Source organism: Phyllobates terribilis, unplaced genomic scaffold (assembly GCF_046119375.1).
Source record: "Phyllobates terribilis strain yellow unplaced genomic scaffold, ASM4611937v1 Scaffold_168__1_contigs__length_4147262, whole genome shotgun sequence".
NCBI lineage: Eukaryota > Metazoa > Chordata > Amphibia > Anura > Dendrobatidae > Phyllobates > Phyllobates terribilis.
The window spans coordinates 825,603-846,289 of record NW_027362928.1 but is presented as its reverse complement, the minus strand read 5'-3'; the positions used below and the strand labels follow the sequence as shown (position 1 = coordinate 846,289).

Sequence of the window (20,687 nt, the reverse complement as noted above, 5' to 3'; positions counted from 1 at the left end):
TTCCTCAGGTCGCACCTCTCTCCCTTCCGCTTGTACAGGATCGTGACCATTCCTTCCCTCAAAGATGGAGGCATTCTACCCTCCACCACCATCTCCTCGTACAGGTCCAACAGGTCCGGACAGATGAGGTCTCCCAGCGCTACATAGAGCTCCGCTGGAAGACCATCACTGCCCGGGGTCCTGCCGGTCCTAAAGGATTTAGCGGCAGAGAGCAATTCGCCCACCATCAGAGGTTTGTCCAAGGCTGCCGTGCCTGCAGGATCAAGATGGTTAGTGATACCTGACAGGAACTTATCAGCAGCGTCGGGGTCGGTAGTCTTGTGGGAGTAGAGTTCGCTGTAGAAGTCGCTGACGACCCTCATCACGTCCTCCTTCCCACGTCGCATGTTTCCGCTCTCGTCTCGCAGCTCGTTCAGGGGCGTGTGACCGGCATGAAGTTTCCTGAAAAAGAATGAGTTACATTTCTCACCCTTCTCCAGATTCTCCACTTTGGAACGGAAGATGATTCGCTTGGACTCCTCCTCAAAGTGCCTTTTCAGGCTCTTCTTGGTCTCCTCCAGCTCCTCCCTCACGTCCCAGCCGCAGTGAAGAAGGTCCTGCAGCGACCGCAGCTCGCGCTGCAGCCCTCTGAAGTCCCTCCTCTTCTCACACGCCTGTTGTCGACCCTTGGCCTGAAAGAAACAGCGAAACTCAAGTTTAACATATTCCCACCAATCAGAGACTGTTTGGAAGCTACCCTTGTAGGACTGCCACATTGCGTAGGCTGCTCTCAGCTCCTCCACGACTTCATCCTGAGCCAGCAGAGCACAATTCAGCTTCCAGGAGCCGGGGCCGGACGGAAAACCGTCGCCGAGGACACCTTGTAAGTGAATGGCTCTGTGGTCGGAGAAGAAGCAGGAGACCATCGAGTGCCTACTCTGCCTGACTGCCCGAGAGGTGAACACAAAGTCAATCCTGGAGCGGAGTGAGCCATCGGGTCGGCTCCACGAATAGTTCGTGGAGCCTCTCCCCATGGAGCCCACCACGTTCTGAAGAGAGGCCTCGGTTACCATCTCGATGAGCAGCTTGGACGTGATGTCCAACTTGGCAGATGTGCCAGAACTACGACCGTCCTCCTCGATGGGGCAGTTGAAATCCCCGGCCATCACTAAGGTCCTGGTGGTGGCAAGCTGAAGCCGCAGGGTCTGGAAAAGCTCCAAACGCTCATTCTTCAGTGGGGACGCATACACGTTGATGAACCTGACAGGTTCTCCCGCCCAGTTGCCATCTACAACAAGAGCCCTGCCGCAGATGAGCTCCTGGACGGACTCAAGCGTGAATGCGCCCCCCCTGATCAGAATTGCGACCCCCGCAGACTTGCAGTCACCCCCACCGGACCAGTAGGATGGACCGTGGGACCACTCCCTGGCCAGATGTTTGAAGGACCTAGAGGAGGGAAGGGAACATTCCTGCAACATATAAACATCACACAACTGGGAAGTAAGGAAGGCATAAATAGTCTGACGTCTGAACTTGTCCTTGATGCTCCTGACATTAATGGAAAATAAGTTAATATTAGCCATCATGTAGGGAAAAAAGAAAAAGTTAGCGCAGGCAATACACCTTAGTTACCACTCCGGTCGGGTGGTCCCTCGTCGGTGTTGACTGCTGGTGACGGGATCACCAGCAGGCCCTCTTCCTCCATCTGGTCAAGCAGCGCGGCCTCGATCTCGGCGACCACCAGTTCCTCCTCTTCTGGCTCGGCCACCAGGGTCTCAACCATGTGCTCCATCTCTTCTGGCTCAGGGAGGGTATCCTCCTTTTCGCCTACGAAATCCAGAATCTTCTTTTTGGAGGATTCAGTAGCAGGGCTGTCCTCCACCTTCCTCTTTCCCCGGGTTGGAACTGGGGAGACAAGAAGGGGAAAATCCTCCTCGGAATAGATAGCGGCGGGTGGAGGAAAGGTTAATTCCACCGCTACCATGGTCTGGGGAGCGAGAGTGGCTGCCGGGGCAGGGGAAAGGACACCTGCTGAGGAGTAGGGGAAGGAGGAAGAGGAAGTGGAATCCTCAGCAGGGGTGGCCGGGGTGGGGGGGGATTGGACGGGGGTGGCAGGGGGAGGGATCGAGAGAGGAGTGACAGAACTCTTACCCTCCTTTGACTTTTTCTTCTGCTTCGGAGCTGCTGGGACCGTCGCTGGGGCTTTGGCCACCGACTCCTTGACCGCTTTGGCCTTGGTCGTCTCGGCCTTGGCCGCTGGGGCCTTGGTCGTCGCGTCCTTGACCTTCACAGGCCTGGTCGTCGGGGCCTTGTCCTCCGTAGCTGGGGTCGTCGCAACCACCGATGCCCAGGATCTCTCACGCCTGGGGCAATCCTTGTACAGATGAGCCGCCAGCCCACACAGGTTGCAGGACGTCTTCTTCGGGCAGTCCTTCGAGCTGTGTCCCGTCACTCGACAAATCCTGCAGGCATCCTCCTTGCAGTCCTTCATCTCGTGGCCGTTCTTGCCGCATCTCCTGCAGTTCCGCGGCATGTCCGGGTAATAGATGAGGCCGTAGGAGTTGCCCAGGGAGAATGTCGGGGGCAGGTGCCGAAGTCCGTCTGAGTACGCCAGGTCCCTGTGAAGTCTAACGGTCACCGACCACTTACCTGTCCAGAAGCCGAGTCCATTCAGGATGTGAGAGGGTTCCTTCACAACCAAACAGAAGCGTCTCAGGAAGGTACAGATGTCTTGGCCTGGGGTGTGCGGGTTGCGCATGGAGACCGTGATCCTCCTTTCATCCCTCTGGATAGGGCAGCTACCTGTAAAGGCAGAGAAAGAATTATCCGGTCCTTTTGCGCTTACCATTTCCCAGAACCTCCTGCAGGTGTTCACAGTGGCGAAGGTGACGAAGAAGATCCCCGTCAAGAAGGTCTGGATGCTGAGGGTGTCCGACCTGGAGAAGCCTCGATCCAGCAGCATCTTCTGGCAGAACACGTCCGAGGACATGTCCGGCACCCTCCCATCCACTTCCTTCAGCTTCAGGGCCACCGTCTGCCGCATCCATGGCTCCAGGGCTGGAGCTTCGTGGCGGGGCTTCTGGGGTCCCTTCTGCTGGCCAGTCGTGGAGGCAGAGTCCTTGGGGTCAGAATCGGCTCCTGGCTGGGCCCTCCTGGCTGTCCCCAGCTCCAGGCTCTTCTTTTCGGCCTTCCTCGCAGCGCTTGCCATGGCTTTCCTCCTGCAGTTACTTCTTGGAGCTGGATCTGGAACTCTTCCCGGAATGGGTGGAGCTATGCAGATTCTTCTCCCGTCGTGTTCTGGACAAATTCCCCGAAAGGTCTTTGTCTCGATGATTTTCTTCCTCGAAGATTCCACAGGACAGCCCGATTCTTCTCCGAGTCTTCGTCTTCTTCTGGATTCTTTAGAGCTTCTTCCTCCCACCGATATCCGCCTTCGTTCTCCGATGTCAGCTGGGATCCGAAGCTCTTCTCCTTCCGAGTTCGATCGCTCTCGTCAAGTGTAGATCGTAGCTCTTGTGTTCTTAAAAGAACAGATACTACACTTGATCTTAGCCAAAAGGCCGAGAAGCGATAACCAGAATTGGTTTCAAACTACGGAGCCACCCAAGGATCCTGAAAAGTCCATTTGTGGAGATGAGCTCCTGGACTCCCGTTAAGAAGACATGTTGTCAACCTCTAGATCCCTTACATGCCTGCACTTTTCGGCTTGCTGCTGCTGCAATCCACGCGTTTTAGATCTGCATAACTCCACCTCTTTAAACACAGCACCTTCACCCCCTGCTGTTCCCACCCGCCTCAACACCGTTGGAAGGGAGGAGAACCAATTAAGGCGGGGGGTGGGGTGGAACGAGCAGCTGTGTACCCTTAGCAGGAGGGCTCCTGATTACATACCTCTCCTGCTGCTGCTGCTGCTGGCTGTCCAGCAGCAGACTGAAGGTGGCTGCTGCTGTGCACAGGTATATAAAGGCTCAGAGCCTATTATGACACGCGCAGCCAGCGTTCCATTGCCACATTCCATCTACTGCAGGCAGGATACCTGGCTGGCTGAATGTCGCTGAGAAGCTCACAGAGACCGCCATAAGCAACAGTTTAACAGAATGCCACAGACTAATCAACCAAACTTTTTGGGTTGGGTTCTCTTTTATAGTCTGCAGGCATTAAATGAAAGAAGTCAGTGTTCCAGCAGAAGGAGACAACGTTTCAGAAAAGGCATTGTAGCAAACCAAAAAAGAAATTTTAAGCGCAGCAGAGTAACCAGCGCACATACCTGTTAGCTCAGGTGAGTTTAAAAGGCTGCTGTTGATAACAAGGGCATTTGCTAAATAGATGGTGTGTGTGCAACAATATACTGAAAGGTCAATTATATTGTGCAGCTTATCTCACCACCTGTAGTTATTTAGGTGAAAGCTCCAAAATGCTTGCCTAATATGTCTGTTTATCCAAAAGGAAGTAAAAAGGGAGAGCTAGAAAGATAGCATTGCATCACATTACATGGCAATGCAATGCACAGTTGCTGAAGTTGAACCAAAATGAGCTTGTAATCTGGCTTCTGCAACTTTGAACATGAAAAATCCAATGAGGAGAAGAAAAGCAAAGCCAAAGAGTCCATCCGAAAATCCGACAAACAAGCAAAATGAACAAAAAACATTGAATTCAATTCTTTCTGATTTTAGAAACTGCATTAAAGAAGGGGTGCACCGGTCCTGGAGATACTGCAATACCAGGTCAATGCGTGGAGTGGACAGAGCAAGCTCTTTTTCCATCTCCCTGTTCTAAAAATCCATTTAATATATGGTCCCCAGATAGGGGACGTATCAGATATTAAACTGATAAGAACAGATACTACACTTGATCTTAGCCAAAAGGCCGAGAAGCGATAACCAGAATTGGTTTCAAACTACGGAGCCACCCAAGGATCCTGAAAAGTCCATTTGTGGAGATGAGCTCCTGGACTCCCGTTAAGAAGACATGTTGTCAACCTCTAGATCCCTTACATGCCTGCACTTTTCGGCTTGCTGCTGCTGCAATCCACGCGTTTTAGATCTGTATAACTCCACCTCTTTAAACACAGCACCTTCACCCCCTGCTGTTCCCACCCGCCTCAACACCGTTGGAAGGGAGGAGAACCAATTAAGGCGGGGGGTGGGGTGGAACGAGCAGCTGTCTACCCTTAGCAGGAGGGCTCCTGATTACATACCTCTCCTGCTGCTGCTGCTGCTGGCTGTCCAGCAGCAGACTGAAGGTGGCTGCTGCTGTGCACAGGTATATAAAGGCTCAGAGCCTATTATGACACGCGCAGCCAGCGTTCCATTGCCACATTCCATCTACTGCAGGCAGGATACCTGGCTGGCTGAATGTCGCTGAGAAGCTCACAGAGACCGCCATAAGCAACAGTTTAACAGAATGCCACAGACTAATCAACCAAACTTTTTGGGTTGGGTTCTCTTTTATAGTCTGCAGGCATTAAATGAAAGAAGTCAGTGTTCCAGCAGAGGGAGACAACGTTTCAGAAAAGGCATTGTAGCAAACCAAAAAAGAAATTTTAAGCGCAGCAGAGTAACCAGCGCACATACCTGTTAGCTCAGGTGAGTTTAAAAGGCTGCTGTTGATAACAAGGGCATTTGCTAAATAGATGGTGTGTGTGCAACAATATACTGAAAGGTCAATTATATTGTGCAGCTTATCTCACCACCTGTAGTTATTTAAGTGAAAGCTCCAAAATGCTTGCCTAATATGTCTGTTTATCCAAAAGGAAGTAAAAAGGGAGAGCTAGAAAGATAGCATTGCATCACATTACATGGCAATGCAATGCACAGTTGCTGAAGTTGAACCAAAATGAGCTTGTAATCTGGCTTCTGCAACTTTGAACATGAAATATCCAATGAGGAGAAGAAAAGCAAAGCCAAAGAGTCCATCCCAAAATCCGACAAACAAGCAAAATGAACAAAAAACATTGAATTCAATTCTTTCTGATTTTAGAAACTGCATTAAAGAAGGGGTGCACCGGTCCTGGAGATACTGCAATACCAGGTCAATGCGTGGAGTGGACAGAGCAAGCTCTTTTTCCATCTCCCTGTTCTAAAAATCCATTTAATATATGGTCCCCAGATAGGGGACGTATCAGATATTAAACTGATAAGAACAGATACTACACTTGATCTTAGCCAAAAGGCCGAGAAGCGATAACCAGAATTGGTTTCAAACTACGGAGCCACCCAAGGATCCTGAAAAGTCCATTTGTGGAGATGAGCTCCTGGACTCCCGTTAAGAAGACATGTTGTCAACCTCTAGATCCCTTACATGCCTGCACTTTTCGGCTTGCTGCTGCTGCAATCCACGCGTTTTAGATCTGCATAACTCCACCTCTTTAAACACAGCACCTTCACCCCCTGCTGTTCCCACCCGCCTCAACACCGTTGAAAGGGAGGAGAACCAATTAAGGCGGGGGGTGGGGTGGAACGAGCAGCTGTCTACTCTTAGCAGGAGGGCTCCTGATTACATACCTCTCCTGCTGCTGCTGCTGCTGGCTGTCCAGCAGCAGACTGAAGGTGGCTGCTGCTGTGCACAGGTATATAAAGGCTCAGAGCCTATTATGACACGCGCAGCCAGCGTTCCATTGCCACATTCCATCTACTGCAGGCAGGATACCTGGCTGGCTGAATGTCGCTGAGAAGCTCACAGAGACCGCCATAAGCAACAGTTTAACAGAATGCCACAGACTAATCAACCAAACTTTTTGGGTTGGGTTCTCTTTTATAGTCTGCAGGCATTAAATGAAAGAAGTCAGTGTTCCAGCAGAGGGAGACAACGTTTCAGAAAAGGCATTGTAGCAAACCAAAAAAGAAATTTTAAGCGCAGCAGAGTAACCAGCGCACATACCTGTTAGCTCAGGTGAGTTTAAAAGGCTGCTGTTGATAACAAGGGCATTTGCTAAATAGATGGTGTGTGTGCAACAATATACTGAAAGGTCAATTATATTGTGCAGCTTATCTCACCACCTGTAGTTATTTAGGTGAAAGCTCCAAAATGCTTGCCTAATATGTCTGTTTATCCAAAAGGAAGTAAAAAGGGAGAGCTAGAAAGATAGCATTGCATCACATTACATGGCAATGCAATGCACAGTTGCTGAAGTTGAACCAAAATGAGCTTGTAATCTGGCTTCTGCAACTTTGAACATGAAAAATCCAATGAGGAGAAGAAAAGCAAAGCCAAAGAGTCCATCCCAAAATCCGACAAACAAGCAAAATGAACAAAAAACATTGAATTCAATTCTTTCTGATTTTAGAAACTGCATTAAAGAAGGGGTGCACCGGTCCTGGAGATACTGCAATACCAGGTCAATGCGTGGAGTGGACAGAGCAAGCTCTTTTTCCATCTCCCTGTTCTAAAAATCCATTTAATATATGGTCCCCAGATAGGGGACGTATCAGATATTAAACTGATAAGAACAGATCAGGTTTCAACATATTTTATTAAGTGCGTAAAAGATGGTTTACAATCAAAAACAACAACACAAACAGTACATTATTAAAACACAGAATTCCACCCATAAAAACCCCATATACGATTAGCATCCCTCCTCCCAATACATTTGACATCCCTCAAGTAATAAATATTCATCTGGCTAAAAGCAATTTTAAGACAATCCTTCACAGAAATAGCATCACGTTTAAAAAGTAAAATATTGCGTGCCTTCCAAAGGGCGTCTTTAAAACAGTTAATCATACACCAACATATACAATACTGTTGAGGGGTCGGACATTTAAAAAGGCCATATAAAACATATTCATGGTTAAAATCTCTTAAACCGCAAGTCCATTTTAAAAGAATCCCAACTTTGTGCCAAAGTTCCTGTGCAAATGGGCAATTCCACATAAGGTGCAAGGTGGTTTCGTCATTAACACATGAGTCTCTGGGGCATTTGGCTCTGGCCACCAGGCCTCTCCTTTGTTGAAATTCTCTGGTGGGGAGGCACTGGTGGACCACCATCCATGCGATGTCCTTATGTCCATTTGCTAAGAATTTCCCGAAGACATTCTTCCAAACTTGCTTCGATCTCTCTTCTGAGAAATTTACTATGGGAGTCACATCTTCATTCCTCCTCAGAAAAGATAAAAGCTTCTTGCGGTCTTTAAAAATGTCCATATTAAAATCACCAAGGCTATAAAATCGAACAGTCTTTTCTAAGATTGCTTGGTGTTTGGGGGGGCATAGTAAAACAGGGGAATTCAACGACAACTTAAACCATCTTTTAAAAATCATCCCACAAGTATATTTTAAAAAATAACTTAGCGCACTATTACCATTAAAATGTTTGAAACAAAAGCAGAAATAATTTAAATACAAATAAATATGTAAATCGGGGACATACCTTCCGCCGTTCATTTTATTCTTCCTCATTATTTCTCGCCTTAATTTTTCCATTTTGGAGTTCCATAAAAACATAAAGATCATCCTAGTCATTTTTTTAATTAAAACATCAGAGGGGGGGTACACCATAGCTATATACAGTATGAGGGGTAACAACACTGATTTTATAATTAAAATTTTCCCCTCCATTGTTAGGGACCTCAAACCCCAAAATGATATTTTCTTTGACATTTTTTCTATGACATTCTCCCAGCTTTGAGTTCCCACATTCTCCTCGTTAAAAACAACTCCAAGAATTTTTACATTGTCTCGTTTTATAGTGAGCTGCGGGAGTTGGGCGGTGTCCCAGGATCCCAAAGTCAGACATTCAGATTTATTTAAATTAAGTTTAAAACCGGATGCCTGGGAAAAAAAATCAATGCGCAACACCGCCCTCCGGAGGGAAGCAGGGTCCACGCACACAACCGTCACGTCATCCATGTAGCCAAAGACTCTCACATCACTGCCACCTCCGCCTGGAACAGGAACCCCTCTAATCACTTTGTCTTTCCTTATTGCGCTCAGCAGGGGCTCCATGGCGCAGATGAACAGGATGGGCGACAAGGGGCATCCCTGCTTCACTCCGGACTCAAGGGGAACTCCATCTGTTAAAAAGCCATTAAGAGAAATTTGACTAAAACAATTTTTATATAAAATCTTAATACAATTTAAAAGCATATTAGGGATACCCATTCTTTTTAAAACTCTAAAAAGAAATCTATGAGAGACTCTATCGAAAGCTTTTTCAAAATCTAGGGCTAAAAGAGCTACATTTTGACCCCGGTCTCTGGAATACCAAATTACATCCCTTAATACGTTTAAAACCTCTGAAATACTTCTGCCTGGTACACTACAAACCTGCTCAGGCTGGATTAGTTTGGCAATGACACTCCTGAGCCGGTCTGCAACCACCTTAGCAAGTACCTTGTAATCAACATTTAGGAGAGTTATGGGTCTCCAATTCGCTAGAGTACTGCGGTCACCTTTTTTATATATCAAAGACACCACTCCTCTCCTCCACGAAAATGGCAACTGTTCACAAATAAAAACTTCTTTAAAAAGCATAAAAAGTTCCTCTTTTAAAATGTCCCAAAAAGTAAGGTAAAATTCTACAGGTAGTCCATCACACCCAGGTGCTTTGCCCTTAGAGAAACTTTTAAAAACATAAAATAATTCCTCTAAAACAATATCGCGTTCTAAAAACTCCTGGTCTGTAAAATTTAACTTAAAATCGAGATCATTAAGAGCATCAGATAAAAAGGACTCATCTATACACTTTTTACTAAAAAGATGCTTATAAAAGTTAAAAGTAGCATTCAACATTCCCTGCATAGATGTTTCACCCTCTAGATTTGTGATCACTTCTCTTTTATCCATGACTTTTTTGAAGAAGAAGCGAGAGCACTTCTCCCCCTCCTCCAAGTGCTGCACTCTAGAGTTAAAAATAATCTCTTTCCCCTTTGTGTCTATGCAGTTCTGAATTTCAGTTTTTAGGCTAGCAATATCATCTCCCACCTCCACCCCTAGCTCTTTGAATTTAAAAAGTGTTTGCAGTTTGGTGTTAAGATCACTAAAACATCTTTTTTTCTCGCTAGCTTTACGTCTCCCTGCTTTTATAAAAAACATTCTGACTTTTTTTTTCAAATTTTCCCACCAGGTTACCATAGGGGCATCAGAAGGTTTTTGTCGCCGCCAGGCTTGATAGGCTTTACCAAAGTCTTGTCGAATCAGAGGGTCCTCCAGCAGGTAAGTACTTAGACGCCAGAGGCCCCTGTTGACCCTCTGTTCATCCCGGTATTCTAGATGCACCTCCAAGCCCTTATGGTCAGAAAATATATTTGATGTTAAAACACATTTTACAGGGTTAAAATCATCTGATAGGAAAATAAAATCGATCCTGGAGGACACCCCTCTTCCGGACCACGTATAACCAGGGTCCGTCGGCAGGAGTGACCTCCACGCATCGCATAATTTAAAATCAGTTATAAAATCTTTCAATAGATGACATGACTTATCCAATTTGCGTAAAGGGTCACCCCCTGCTCGTTGTTCACTAGCACAAAGACAATTAAAATCACCCCCTACGACCAGGGGAGATGACCCAGTACAGTACAATGGCAATATCCCAAATAAATTAATTCTCTCTTGCTTATCAGGGGGAGCATAAATATTCATTACACGTAGGGTAAAACCATTAAATTTAAAATGCACTAAAACCACTCTGCCTGGTACTATTTCTGTGACAGCATTTATAGTAATATTTCTCCCACGACAGAGGAAGCCCATCCCCGCTGACTTGTTGTCATTGGAGCCAGACCAGATGGAGGGCCCCAGTCTCCAATCTGTCTTGATATCATTATAATTTAGTGCATGTTGTATCCCGCATTCCTGTAATAAACATATGTCAAAGTCAGTGGTTTCTAAATACTTGAATAGAGCAGCCCTACGAACTGGGCTCTTTAATGACCTCACATTCAGTGAGACAAGTCTTATTGTGGGCATTCATAGGTCAGGGTGGTGGATCTTCCATGAGGACACCTGACTCAAAGCCCTGTATATCAAATTGCTCCAGGACATCCGGGCTAGATGACCCAAACGACTCGATATTCTGTGAGCCGGCGGTTGCCCCCTCGTAGGTCACGGTTCCCAGCCACATTCCAGGAGACGCTGGGGATTCGACATTCCGTCTCTTTTTCGGGGCAGACTCCACTAGGTCACTGGTGCAGTCCTCCTCTTCCTCCACCTCCTCCAGGGGGGGAGACTGGTCCATCAGGACAAGATCAGCAACACAGATTTCCTGATGTTCGCCACCTAGAAGCAAAGCCCCCTCATCTGGCTGGCTAATCGCCCTGGAAGATCCTGAGGCCATCGCTGCGTGGTCCCCTGTAGCCAACCGCACAGGGGCACCACCCTCCAGCCCAACAGGATCGGTATCGGGAACCATCGATACGGAGGATACCCTCCCAGAAGGAGGACCCCCCCGCTCCGGTCCATGCGAGGTCCGCCCATCGTTAAGGGACTTCGATGCAGGTGCCGCCCCAGAGGGGCCTCCGGCTCCCTGCTCCATCCCAGCCTTCTCGCCCTTCGAACCGCCCTCCGACGCCGGCCTGCCAGTGAAGACCGGTGGGCGCATCGGCTCAGCTTCAGAAGATGCAGCTTCTGCGTAGGTCCTGGTCCTGGTCCTGTTGGGGCATCCTCGGAACATGTGCCCCGCCTCACCGCAGAGATTACATTTCCTCCCAGCGGGACAGTCCTTCATTAAATGTCCGTAACAGCTGCAATTATTGCAGCGGTCTACTTTCCTGCCCGAGCAGGACGTTTGGGTATGACCCATTTGTCCACAGTTCCTGCAACATACTGGCATTCCAGGATAAAATAAGTAGCCTCTGCTCTTACCGATTACGAAGGTTGAGGGAGGGTGTAGCATTCCTCCCACTCCACTAAGGTCCCTCTTTAGACGGGCCATATACCTTCTCTTGCCGCACCAGAAGCCTACCGCGTTCTTCACAGTACCCAGGTATCTCAGATCATCACAATAGCGGGTAAGGTAGGTCGAGATGTCTGCAGCTTCCACAAAGGGGTTCGGGAAATGCACCACGATGGGGATCTCGTCATAAGCATACAAGAGACAAAAGGTTAGTCCATCCAACTCATCTAAGTAGTTTTTCTCGTTTACCTTTTGTACGAGTTGCTGACAGCATCCCTGGCTCTTGAAGGTGATGGTGTATGTCCCCTTGTACTCGTTGTCCTGGAAGCAGAATATGTCTTCCCGCCGAAACTCCAGAACTCCAAGAAGAATCCTATGGCAGATGTAGTCCAAATTCTTCTCCATCCTCGATGCTGCTCCAACTTCAATCCTCACGGTGTTCCGCATCCGGGCATCACCCGATGAATATGTGAGCGTTGCCGGCATCCTTCACTCATGAACGTACCGACTCTTCTCTCTGAAAGGCGCAAGCCTTCATGGGATCCCTTCCCGTTGCTCCCGGACTAATCCTTCCTCCCAATAGCAGCAGGGGGGTTAAGTCCCTCCGAAGAGGAACGATCCCCCCAGGCCGAGAGAAAGGGTACCAAGAGCACCTCACAGGCAAGACCACACAGGTAAACCTGATAGATCGTGCCAAAAGGCCGAGAAGCGATAACCAGAATTGGTTTCAAACTACGGAGCCACCCAAGGATCCTGAAAAGTCCATTTGTGGAGATGAGCTCCTGGACTCCCGTTAAGAAGACATGTTGTCAACCTCTAGATCCCTTACATGCCTGCACTTTTCGGCTTGCTGCTGCTGCAATCCACGCGTTTTAGATCTGCATAACTCCACCTCTTTAAACACAGCACCTTCACCCCCTGCTGTTCCCACCCGCCTCAACACCGTTGGAAGGGAGGAGAACCAATTAAGGCGGGGGGTGGGGTGGAACGAGCAGCTGTCTACCCTTAGCAGGAGGGCTCCTGATTACATACCTCTCCTGCTGCTGCTGCTGCTGGCTGTCCAGCAGCAGACTGAAGGTGGCTGCTGCTGTGCACAGGTATATAAAGGCTCAGAGCCTATTATGACACGCGCAGCCAGCGTTCCATTGCCACATTCCATCTACTGCAGGCAGGATACCTGGCTGGCTGAATGTCGCTGAGAAGCTCACAGAGACCGCCATAAGCAACAGTTTAACAGAATGCCACAGACTAATCAACCAAACTTTTTGGGTTGGGTTCTCTTTTATAGTCTGCAGGCATTAAATGAAAGAAGTCAGTGTTCCAGCAGAGGGAGACAACGTTTCAGAAAAGGCATTGTAGCAAACCAAAAAAGAAATTTTAAGCGCAGCAGAGTAACCAGCGCACATACCTGTTAGCTCAGGTGAGTTTAAAAGGCTGCTGTTGATAACAAGGGCATTTGCTAAATAGATGGTGTGTGTGCAACAATATACTGAAAGGTCAATTATATTGTGCAGCTTATCTCACCACCTGTAGTTATTTAGGTGAAAGCTCCAAAATGCTTGCCTAATATGTCTGTTTATCCAAAAGGAAGTAAAAAGGGAGAGCTAGAAAGATAGCATTGCATCACATTACATGGCAATGCAATGCACAGTTGCTGAAGTTGAACCAAAATGAGCTTGTAATCTGGCTTCTGCAACTTTGAACATGAAAAATCCAATGAGGAGAAGAAAAGCAAAGCCAAAGAGTCCATCCCAAAATCCGACAAACAAGCAAAATGAACAAAAAACATTGAATTCAATTCTTTCTGATTTTAGAAACTGCATTAAAGAAGGGGTGCACCGGTCCTGGAGATACTGCAATACCAGGTCAATGCGTGGAGTGGACAGAGCAAGCTCTTTTTCCATCTCCCTGTTCTAAAAATCCATTTAATATATGGTCCCCAGATAGGGGACGTATCAGATATTAAACTGATAAGAACAGATACTACACTTGATCTTAGCCAAAAGGCCGAGAAGCGATAACCAGAATTGGTTTCAAACTACGGAGCCACCCAAGGATCCTGAAAAGTCCATTTGTGGAGATGAGCTCCTGGACTCCCGTTAAGAAGACATGTTGTCAACCTCTAGATCCCTTACATGCCTGCACTTTTCGGCTTGCTGCTGCTGCAATCCACGCGTTTTAGATCTGCATAACTCCACCTCTTTAAACACAGCACCTTCACCCCCTGCTGTTCCCACCCGCCTCAACACCGTTGGAAGGGAGGAGAACCAATTAAGGCGGGGGGTGGGGTGGAACGAGCAGCTGTCTACCCTTAGCAGGAGGGCTCCTGATTACATACCTCTCCTGCTGCTGCTGCTGCTGGCTGTCCAGCAGCAGACTGAAGGTGGCTGCTGCTGTGCACAGATATATAAAGGCTCAGAGCCTATTATGACACGCGCAGCCAGCGTTCCATTGCCACATTCCATCTACTGCAGGCAGGATACCTGGCTGGCTGAATGTCGCTGAGAAGCTCACAGAGACCGCCATAAGCAACAGTTTAACAGAATGCCACAGACTAATCAACCAAACTTTTTGGGTTGGGTTCTCTTTTATAGTCTGCAGGCATTAAATGAAAGAAGTCAGTGTTCCAGCAGAGGGAGACAACGTTTCAGAAAAGGCATTGTAGCAAACCAAAAAAGAAATTTTAAGCGCAGCAGAGTAACCAGCGCACATACCTGTTAGCTCAGGTGAGTTTAAAAGGCTGCTGTTGATAACAAGGGCATTTGCTAAATAGATGGTGTGTGTGCAACAATATACTGAAAGGTCAATTATATTGTGCAGCTTATCTCACCACCTGTAGTTATTTAGGTGAAAGCTCCAAAATGCTTGCCTAATATGTCTGTTTATCCAAAAGGAAGTAAAAAGGGAGAGCTAGAAAGATAGCATTGCATCACATTACATGGCAATGCAATGCACAGTTGCTGAAGTTGAACCAAAATGAGCTTGTAATCTGGCTTCTGCAACTTTGAACATGAAAAATCCAATGAGGAGAAGAAAAGCAAAGCCAAAGAGTCCATCCCAAAATCCGACAAACAAGCAAAATGAACAAAAAACATTGAATTCAATTCTTTCTGATTTTAGAAACTGCATTAAAGAAGGGGTGCACCGGTCCTGGAGATACTGCAATACCAGGTCAATGCGTGGAATGGACAGAGCAAGCTCTTTTTCCATCTCCCTGTTCTAAAAATCCATTTAATATATGGTCCCCAGATAGGGGACGTATCAGATATTAAACTGATAAGAACAGATTTTTTATTTTAATCGAAAGCCCGAATTCGTGTACAAAACCCGAGTGCGCTTAAAAAAGTGACAAGTGCCACAAAAAAAGTGCACTAGGATGCTGGTCTTCTTGAAACCCTCTCCAAAAGGAGAAGGGTCCCCCAAACCATTCCCCGTCCCTCCGAGCCAAAAGGCCACAGCGAGGAACAGGGACAAAAAGCCACCTCCAGCCGAAGCCAGAGGCGACCCAATCTTACCCCCAGCACCTGCCCGAGTTCTCACCCGAGCAAGGCACTGGGAGCCAAAGACTGTGCTCCCCTCCCGGAAGAGGGGAGCCAACAACGCTGTCCTCCCGAAAGAGGAGAGCCAGGGGGGTTCAGGGGGGAGCGGAACCTGATGGCCACACACTCCCCCCCTAGACCTGACAAGAGAGGAACCCGTAAGGGAACCGCATCCCGACAAAATCCTAGTAGGACGTGACACACGTGAATAAGTGGACACACAGTGACAAAGAAATTAAATAAATAGTGAAGGTTTCACAGTATAATACTGCCCGGACCTTCGACCAGGAATTGAAAAATTCCCCATCCTAAGGCCAGAAGGCCCGGAATAAGGGTGTGTGCGAAGAAAGAAAATTTGAAGTGCTTGTGCAAATGTGCCATAAACTCAAGTGGGGTTCCCAATCCCAGTGAGTTAAGGCACCCCAGGGTCACCACTCCTGGGGCACTTCACACTTCGGGCTTTCGATCTTCCCCGGCCCAATGGCGTCGATCCTGGGGGGCCATGCTTTCCACCAGATGACTATATTAGCCACCTGGCGTACTAACAAGCGCCTAAACCCCAGTGTGCATAATGTATCAATCTACTAGGGCGGCCAACATCCAAAACCGCCTTTTCGAAAGATACTACACTTGATCTTAGCCAAAAGGCCGAGAAGCGATAACCAGAATTGGTTTCAAACTACGGAGCCACCCAAGGATCCTGAAAAGTCCATTTGTGGAGATGAGCTCCTGGACTCCCGTTAAGAAGACATGTTGTCAACCTCTAGATCCCTTACATGCCTGCACTTTTCGGCTTGCTGCTGCTGCAATCCACGCGTTTTAGATCTGCATAACTCCACCTCTTTAAACACAGCACCTTCACCCCCTGCTGTTCCCACCCGCCTCAACACCGTTGGAAGGGAGGAGAACCAATTAAGGCGGGGGGTGGGGTGGAACGAGCAGCTGTCTACCCTTAGCAGGAGGGCTCCTGATTACATACCTCTCCTGCTGCTGCTGCTGCTGGCTGTCCAGCAGCAGACTGAAGGTGGCTGCTGCTGTGCACAGGTATATAAAGGCTCAGAGCCTATTATGACACGCGCAGCCAGCGTTCCATTGCCACATTCCATCTACTGCAGGCAGGATACCTGGCTGGCTGAATGTTGCTGAGAAGCTCACAGAGACCGCCATAAGCAACAGTTTAACAGAATGCCACAGACTAATCAACCAAACTTTTTGGGTTGGGTTCTCTTTTATAGTCTGCAGGCATTAAATGAAAGAAGTCAGTGTTCCAGCAGAGGGAGACAACGTTTCAGAAAAGGCATTGTAGCAAACCAAAAAAGAAATTTTAAGCGCAGCAGAGTAACCAGCGCACATACCTGTTAGCTCAGGTGAGTTTAAAAGGCTGCTGTTGATAACAAGGGCATTTGCTAAATAGATGGTGTGTGTGCAACAATATACTGAAAGGTCAATTATATTGTGCAGCTTATCTCACCACCTGTAGTTATTTAGGTGAAAGCTCCAAAATGCTTGCCTAATATGTCTGTTTATCCAAAAGGAAGTAAAAAGGGAGAGCTAGAAAGATAGCATTGCATCACATTACATGCAATGCAATGCACAGTTGCTGAAGTTGAACCAAAATGAGCTTGTAATCTGGCTTCTGCAACTTTGAACATGAAAAATCCAATGAGGAGAAGAAAAGCAAAGCCAAAGAGTCCATCCCAAAATCCGACAAACAAGCAAAATGAACAAAAAACATTGAATTCAATTCTTTCTGATTTTAGAAACTGCATTAAAGAAGGGGTGCACCGGTCCTGGAGATATTGCAATACCAGGTCAATGCGTGGAGTGGACAGAGCAAGCTCTTTTTCCATCTCCCTGTTCTAAAAATCCATTTAATATATGGTCCCCAGATAGGGGACGTATCAGATATTAAACTGATAAGAACAGATACTACACTTGATCTTAGCCAAAAGGCCGAGAAGCGATAACCAGAAATGGTTTCAAACTACGGAGCCACCCAAGGATCCTGAAAAGTCCATTTGTGGAGATGAGCTCCTGGACTCCCGTTAAGAAGACATGTTGTCAACCTCTAGATCCCTTACATGCCTGCACTTTTCGGCTTGCTGCTGCTGCAATCCACGCGTTTTAGATCTGCATAACTCCACCTCTTTAAACACAGCACTTTCACCCCCTGCTGTTCCCACCCGCCTCAACACCGTTGGAAGGGAGGAGAACCAATTAAGGCGGGGGGTGGGGTGGAAGGAGCAGCTGTCTACCCTTAGCAGGAGGGCTCCTGATTACATACCTCTCCTGCTGCTGCTGCTGCTGGCTGTCCAGCAGCAGACTGAAGGTGGCTGCTGCTGTGCACAGGTATATAAAGGCTCAGAGCCTATTATGACACGCGCAGCCAGCGTTCCATTGCCACATTCCATCTACTGCAGGCAGGATACCTGGCTGGCTGAATGTCGCTGAGAAGCTCACAGAGACCGCCATAAGCAACAGTTTAACAGAATGCCACAGACTAATCAACCAAACTTTTTGGGTTGGGTTCTCTTTTATAGTCTGCAGGCATTAAATGAAAGAAGTCAGTGTTCCAGCAGAGGGAGACAACGTTTCAGAAAAGGCATTGTAGCAAACCAAAAAAGAAATTTTAAGCGCAGCAGAGTAACCAGCGCACATACCTGTTAGCTCAGGTGAGTTTAAAAGGCTGCTGTTGATAACAAGGGCATTTGCTAAATAGATGGTGTGTGTGCAACAATATACTGAAAGGTCAATTATATTGTGCAGCTTATCTCACCACCTGTAGTTATTTAGGTGAAAGCTCCAAAATGCTTGCCTAATATGTCTGTTTATCCAAAAGGAAGTAAAAAGGGAGAGCTAGAAAGATAGCATTGCATCACATTACATGGCAATGCAATGCACAGTTGCTGAAGTTGAACCAAAATGAGCTTGTAATCTGGCTTCTGCAACTTTGAACATGAAAAATCCAATGAGGAGAAGAAAAGCAAAGCCAAAGAGTCCATCCCAAAATCCGACAAACAAGCAAAATGAACAAAAAACATTGAATTCAATTCTTTCTGATTTTAGAAACTGCATTAAAGAAGGGGTGCACCGGTCCTGGAGATACTGCAATACCAGGTCAATGCGTGGAGTGGACAGAGCAAGCTCTTTTTCCATCTCCCTGTTCTAAAAATCCATTTAATATATGGTCCCCAGATAGGGGACGTATCAGATATTAAACTGATAAGAACAGATACTACACTTGATCTTAGCCAAAAGGCCGAGAAGCGATAACCAGAATTGGTTTCAAACTACGGAGCCACCCAAGGATCCTGAAAAGTCCATTTGTGGAGATGAGCTCCTGGACTCCCGTTAAGAAGACATGTTGTCAACCTCTAGATCCCTTACATGCCTGCACTTTTCGGCTTGCTGCTGCTGCAATCCACGCGTTTTAGATCTGCATAACTCCACCTCTTTAAACACAGCACCTTCACCCCCTGCTGTTCCCACCCGCCTCAACACCGTTGGAAGGGAGGAGAACCAATTAAGGCGGGGGGTGGGGTGGAACGAGCAGCTGTCTACCCTTAGCAGGAGGGCTCCTGATTACATACCTCTCCTGCTGCTGCTGCTGCTGGCTGTCCAGCAGCAGACTGAAGGTGGCTGCTGCTGTGCACAGGTATATAAAGGCTCAGAGCCTATTATGACACGCGCAGCCAGCGTTCCATTGCCACATTCCATCTACTGCAGGCAGGATACCTGGCTGGCTGAATGTCGCTGAGAAGCTCACAGAGACCGCCATAAGCAACAGTTTAACAGAATGCCACAGACTAATCAACCAAACTTTTTAGGTTGGGTTCTCTTTTATAGTCTGCAGGCATTAAATGAAAGAAGTCAGTGTTCCAGCAGAGGGAGACAACGTTTCAGAAAAGGCATTGTAGCAAACCAAAAAAGAAATTTTAAGCGCAGCAGAGTAACCAGCGCACATACCTGTTAGCTCAGGTGAGTTTAAAAGGCTGCTGTTGATAACAAGGGCATTTGCTAAATAGATGGTGTGTGTGCAACAATATACTGAAAGGTCAATTATATTGTGCAGCTTATCTCACCACCTGTAGTTATTTAGGTGAAAGCTCCAAAATGCTTGCCTAATATGTCTGTTTATCCAAAAGGAAGTAAAAAGGGAGAGCTAGAAAGATAGCATTGCATCACATTACATGGCAATGCAATGCACAGTTGCTGAAGTTGAACCAAAATGAGCTTGTAATCTGGCTTCTGCAACTTTGAACATGAAAAATCCAATGAGGAGAAGAAAAGCAAAGCCAAAGAGTCCATCCCAAAATCCGACAAACAAGCAAAATGAACAAAAAACATTGAATTCAATTCTTTCTGATTTTAGAAACTGCATTAAAGAAGGGGTGCACCAGTCCTGGAGATACTGCAATACCAGGTCAATGCGTGGAGTGGACAGAGCAAGCTCTTTTTCCATCTCCCTGTTCTAAAAATCCATTTAATATATGGTCCCCAGATAGGGGACGTATCAGATATTAAACTGATAAGAACAGATACTACACTTGATCTTAGCCAAAAGGCCGAGAAGCGATAACCAGAATTGGTTTCAAACTACGGAGCCACCCAAGGATCCTGAAAAGTCCATTTGTGGAGATGAGCTCCTGGACTCCCGTTAAGAAGACATGTTGTCAACCTCTAGATCCCTTACATGCCTGCACTTTTCGGCTTGCTGCTGCTGCAATCCACGCGTTTTAGATCTGCAGACTCCACCTCTTTAAACACAGCACCTTCACCCCCTGCTGTTCCCACCCGCCTCAACACCGTTGGAAGGGAGGAGAACCAATTAAGGCGGGGGGTGGGGTGGAACGAGCAGCTGTCTACCCTTAGCAGGAGGGCTCCTGATTACATACCTCTCCTGCTGCTGCTGCTGCTGGCTGTCCAGCAGCAGACTGAAGGTGGCTGCTGCTGTGCACAGGTATATAAAGGCTCAGAACCTATTATGACACGCGCAGCCAGCGTTCCATTGCCACATTCCATCTACTGCAGGCAGGATACCTGGCTGGCTGAATGTCGCTGAGAAGCTTACAGAGACCGCCATAAGCAACAGTTTAACAGAATGCCACAGACTAATCAACCAAACTTTTTGGGTTGGGTTCTCTTTTATAGTCTGCAGGCATTAAATGAAAGAAGTCAGTGTTCCAGCAGAGGGAGACAACGTTTCAGAAAAGGCATTGTAGCAAACCAAAAAAGAAATTTTAAGCGCAGCAGAGTAACCAGCGCACATACCTGTTAGCTCAGGTGAGTTTAAAAGGCTGCTGTTGATAACAAGGGCATTTGCTAAATAGATG

The 20,687-nt window shown here is 47.2% G+C and overlaps 8 non-coding genes and 2 pseudogenes across 8 annotated transcripts; all 10 read right to left on the bottom strand.

Annotated features, from left to right (window-relative positions):
• Window positions 1–3,473: 3,473 nt before the first annotated feature.
• On the bottom strand, window positions 3,474–3,551 carry LOC141208199 (U2 spliceosomal RNA; annotated as a pseudogene).
• Window positions 3,552–4,666: 1,115 nt separating this feature from the next.
• Window positions 4,667–4,857, bottom strand: LOC141208000 (U2 spliceosomal RNA). Its single transcript, XR_012278271.1, has one exon. It is a non-coding gene; the product is annotated as a U2 spliceosomal RNA (small nuclear RNA).
• Window positions 4,858–5,972: 1,115 nt separating this feature from the next.
• On the bottom strand, window positions 5,973–6,163 carry LOC141207999 (U2 spliceosomal RNA). The gene has a single exon (XR_012278270.1). It is a non-coding gene; the product is annotated as a U2 spliceosomal RNA (small nuclear RNA).
• A 1,115-nt stretch (window positions 6,164–7,278) lies between these two features.
• On the bottom strand, window positions 7,279–7,468 carry LOC141208163 (U2 spliceosomal RNA). The gene has a single exon (XR_012278428.1). It is a non-coding gene; the product is annotated as a U2 spliceosomal RNA (small nuclear RNA).
• A 6,175-nt stretch (window positions 7,469–13,643) lies between these two features.
• Window positions 13,644–13,834, bottom strand: LOC141207998 (U2 spliceosomal RNA). Its single transcript, XR_012278269.1, has one exon. It is a non-coding gene; the product is annotated as a U2 spliceosomal RNA (small nuclear RNA).
• A 1,115-nt stretch (window positions 13,835–14,949) lies between these two features.
• Window positions 14,950–15,133, bottom strand: LOC141208152 (U2 spliceosomal RNA). Its single transcript, XR_012278418.1, has one exon. It is a non-coding gene; the product is annotated as a U2 spliceosomal RNA (small nuclear RNA).
• Window positions 15,134–15,922: 789 nt separating this feature from the next.
• On the bottom strand, window positions 15,923–16,014 carry LOC141208212 (U2 spliceosomal RNA; annotated as a pseudogene).
• Window positions 16,015–17,128: 1,114 nt separating this feature from the next.
• LOC141208089 (U2 spliceosomal RNA) lies at window positions 17,129–17,319 on the bottom strand. Its single transcript, XR_012278357.1, has one exon. It is a non-coding gene; the product is annotated as a U2 spliceosomal RNA (small nuclear RNA).
• Window positions 17,320–18,434: 1,115 nt separating this feature from the next.
• LOC141207997 (U2 spliceosomal RNA) lies at window positions 18,435–18,625 on the bottom strand. The gene has a single exon (XR_012278268.1). It is a non-coding gene; the product is annotated as a U2 spliceosomal RNA (small nuclear RNA).
• A 1,115-nt stretch (window positions 18,626–19,740) lies between these two features.
• LOC141208100 (U2 spliceosomal RNA) lies at window positions 19,741–19,931 on the bottom strand. Its single transcript, XR_012278368.1, has one exon. It is a non-coding gene; the product is annotated as a U2 spliceosomal RNA (small nuclear RNA).
• Window positions 19,932–20,687: the final 756 nt, after the last annotated feature.